Genomic DNA, 4,625 nt, shown 5'->3' with positions numbered 1-4,625 from the left:
GCTCAGCGAGAGGGGAGGAGAGAAGGGGCAGCAGCTGCTGAGCCAACCCCTGCAGGTCAGGCTGTCATTGCAATGATCATATGCAGCGTTTCTCTAGGCGCTTCTGAGCCCTAGACTCCAAAGCACTTTACAGAGTGGGGTGTGGAAGCCAGTAAATAATTAACAAGGTTTTGAAGAGATCTTAATGAATGTTAGTTAGCATGAGTTAGGTTAACTGTGACCCTGGTGACGTGAGGAAGCAAGATAATGTAAGACAGAGTGAATTGTGTGAAAGTTATTACGACCTTGCAATATGCAGTCTTGCAGTCTTGTTTTTCTAGTGAGATAGCAGAAAAGCTTATGTATAAACAAAATGTATTTGTTGCTTTTTACTGTCTGTATTATTGCTAGAAATTGTCTGTAAAAGGTATAAAGGCTTGCTGTAATTGTTTACCAGTTGAGAGACCTGTCCAGGACCCTGTGTCCTATGGCACTCTCTCCCTCCATTGTAATTACTGGAGAAATAATAAAGTATTTAATTTTGCTGCACCCAAACAAAAAGCGAGAACTGAGTTTTTCTTCGACAATTTGGGGGCTCGTCCGGGATGGCAACGCCCACGGACCCACAGACAACTACTACGGATCATTCCCCTTCGAACCCCATGGCGCCACATGAGAGGTATGAGACCTTTTGAAATCTCTATTGGGGTATCGGAGGAGGACTGTCCCTGAGGACGTCTGTCTCTGTTGGGCTCATGCCATCTGAGCTTATTGACTGTGCAGCAGGATCAGATGCAAAGTGGTATTGGGGAGAGGCCCCAATAAGGTTAGTTTATAGCAGTACTGGGAACTGCTGAGTTGGCCAAGGAAATGCATAAGGTAATGCATAAGGTAATGCATAGGTAAATGCATTAGAATGCACCGGTGCTGAGGGATTTTTACTGCCTCAAGAGGGGTTGTCATACCGCCTCATGGTATTGGTCCGGACCAGGTAAAGAGGCATCATGGTTTAAAAAAAAAAGATAAAAAAAAGATAAAAAGGTTGAAAAAAGGTTAAAAAGAAAAAGAAAAAGGAAGAAAAAGAGGCCTTGGTGTGTGTGTGTGTACACCAGTGTGAGTGGCTGTTACCGGGCTAGCCCGGTAACTAGTGGATCTTTAGGAGATCCGACCCACGGTGGGCTGACTCAGCCTGGCATAGTCCAGCGAGGAAGCTGCCTGGGTCTAGGAGTGTGTGAACCCATCTTCCCTCCCCTTTCCTTGTGAGTCTCTCCTGTGTGAGTGGAAAATGGGTAAGGGACTGTCTAAATATTCCACCTTACCCCCTAAGGGTGCCCCAGCATATTATATGTACGTACATTATGGTCCTAAAACCTGCAGGTATTTAAATGATTGGAATCTGTACACGCGTGAAAATTCATTTAAACAATGCCCATTAGAAGGTACCTTCAATCTAGATAAGATCATATATCTCAGTGGAGCTTTAATCACAGAGAAAAACCTCTGTCACAGTGTGAGCAATTTGTGTGGAACGGGTTAATTTGAAATTCGGCTTAGCCCTGAGATAAAGGAGAAGTTGTTTTGTCTTCAAGGTCATGAATTAGTACGGACTATGCTAAGTGCAAAGAAAAACTGCTTTCAGCCCCAGCTGCTTGTGGAAAATAGAGGCAAACCAACAGCAGGAGTTACAGAATTGGAATTATATTTGCAAAGCTTAACTTCCCAGTGAGACATGTGTGAGTATTAAAGTGGTTTAAGGCTTGGGGCATTCATATTTTTCCCGAGTGATGTGGGAGCATTCCCAACACTCTCCATTGTTGTTTTATTATTTTTAATGAAGCTTTAAAATTTGATTATATGCTCTGTTGGTCTGATCACCTGACATGAGGGATAAATTAGTAACAGGAATTTGTCACAGTTTGGTGAGCAATTAAGATTGGGGGGCACTGCAGAATTTACACCATCTATCTGTTTTACCCTTGTTAGTTTATGTTTGCTTTGTTTGGTACTGTTGGTGTTAGGTGTTAAGAATAGCATGATTATAGGTGAGCTCTAATAGAATAAGGAAACACTATTTGGTTTTGGTGCACTATTTAGCTTTGGCTCTGTTTTGTTTAACCGGTTACTGATGTTTTTCTGCTCTGTTCATTTGGGTGTTAGGTGTGTGAGCGGAACTGAACTTCTCATTCGTAATTCCTCAGGGTGGAAGCCATGTGTGCGATGAAGCTCTGAGGTTGTCCTGAGATTTTTACAGTCCCCCCCCCCCCGTAGCGGACAATATAATAGAAGTAGAAAAGTTTGGCTTAGACTGTAATTTTCTTTGCTTTTTGTGTAATTTTCTTTTCTGTTTAAGTGTCAGCAGACAAATGGGTGGGTCTCTGGGTAGACCCCAAAGGGGTTTGGATTATGTGTTAAGTGAATGGCCATGTATTTTTGCCCAGGTGGCAAGCCTTACTAGGGAGGACTCAGGTAGTCTTGTGAGTAGAAATGTTTTGGGACAAGACCAGAAGGGTGGGGGCTAGTTGAGTAGCCCACCCTCCTAGCTAAGAACTGGTTGTGGAACAAGCTAGTGTCCATGGACGGGACGATTCAGTGAGGAAAAAAGGATCGGGCCCAAGCGGGAGGGCAACAGACAGAGTGATTGGAAAACAGGTTGGAAACTTTTGAGGGTGTAGTGGAAAGAAGGAGTGAGTGAATATAAGCATGAGGATTTCAAATACTCAAGAGGATATTTGGAATGGTGATTTAAGTTGATAAAAGTGGCTGTTGGAAGGGAAAAGCAAGTGATTTTTAAGAGAACAGTTTTTGGTGTCTATGAAATGTTTGTAAATAAATTCAGGCAAAGAACTTATTAGATTGCAATCATTTGGCTATGAACAATTTTGTTAAATCAGTTGAAGAATGTATACAGTGCTATGTAATGACATTTTATTAGGCCCTACAGGCACTATAAGTGGTGATGTTTTCTTTCAGTGTTTAAAAGCAGGAGTTAAAAGAAAAAAAAAAGCAAGCCGGAGAGCATCTGTGTTAATGCAAATTAACTAACTGATAAGGTAGAGGCCGCTGAACCAGAGCTGTCTAAGAAGCACATACGAGAAAATATGGGGTAATTCCTCTGTTTTGCCTAGAATCAACAAGAGTATTTGTATATTTTAAGTATTTAACTGCCCCGAAGGCATGGACCTCTGTTTTTGTCTTTCAGATAATCAAAGAACATTAATGCCAGCTGCACAGCATTCAACGTACCTTGATTTACTGGCACAGTAAAAAAAATTGTTGTTTAATATTTTCATGAGATGGTCTGATTTGATATCAAGCGGAAATGTTGGATTGAAATGCAGATACTTGTTTTGTTCACCTTAGAATACAAAGTGTTTGGTTACATCAGAAAAATGTGATATACTAAAGTCTAATACATTTTCTTCAGTAAGAGAAAGAAACTACATTGGCCAAATCTTTTAATTGAGAATTGTCTTTGGAAGCGAGGACATGAAAAGTTAACCCACTCCCCATATTGTACAAGGGATCCTTCTGGCTACCTCAGACTTTTAGCCAGAGGGCTGGGGATGGTGGATAGCTATTGGACTAGAAGTTATATTAAGTGAACTTCTCAAAGTGGGTGTGCTTGTCCTGGCTTGTTCTTCCAAAGGTCTGTAATAAGGTTATTTTAGTGAAAGGGTATATGTGGCATACACTGAATGATAATACTTCTGTACTGTATAACAGTACTGTTTATGTGTTCATGGTATGAAAAAGGTGTATAATTGAAGAGTAAAAGTTTCCTTTGTAGGTTAAATGAAAAAAAAAAAAAGCCAAGAAGAGAATGGCTAACATGCGCTGGCCCCAGTCAAGGACACCGCTTGGCTGCCTACCAAGAGAAGGGGTGGGGGGAGAATGGTTACTGCAGTTACACGAGATTGGTGTGCAGCGGCCAGCCCACTCTCCTCCTTGGGACCTTTTGTAAATATTCAGATTGATTTTATTTAAATGTCTAAATGTTGTGGTTATGAATATGTATTACTTTTCCCTGCAGGACAGTAGATGTCTTTGCTTACAGATTTTGTACCACGTTTTGGCATCCCTGTGACTATCAACAGTGGTCGTGGAACTCACTTTACTGGACAGATTGTAAAGGAGTTATGTGCAACTCACTGCCCTCACCAGCCACAGTCTGCTGGGACAGTGGAACGCTGGAACGGGACTTACAAAAAATGAGCTGGCCAAGATTTGTGCTGAGACACACTTAAAGTGGCCAGATGCCCTTCCTTTGGCACTAATGTGTATGAGAGCCATTCCCAATCGAACGACTGGACTCAGCCCTCATGAAATTTGACAGGACACCCAATGCTGACTACCAACTGCACCCCCACTAACCCCAGCTCAGATGGACATTCATTTGCTGGATAACATAATGCTTAAATATTGTCAGGCACTAATGAAATGTGTTAAGTCTTTTTATGCACAGGTGATGGAAGCACTACCAAAGGATCCTGTGCAACCTTGCCACTCGTTGGAACCAGGAGCCTGGGTCTACATAAAGATCCATCAGCGAAAGACTGCCTTGGCTCCATGCTGGAAAGGCCCTTTCCAAGTCCTGCTGACTACCGACACCGCTGTGAAGTGCCACAGAATGACTGCTTGGACCCAGG

The sequence above is a fragment of the Mauremys reevesii genome, linkage group 16, assembly GCF_016161935.1.
Source record: "Mauremys reevesii isolate NIE-2019 linkage group 16, ASM1616193v1, whole genome shotgun sequence".
NCBI lineage: Eukaryota > Metazoa > Chordata > Testudines > Geoemydidae > Mauremys > Mauremys reevesii.
This window is presented reverse-complemented; position numbering follows the sequence as displayed.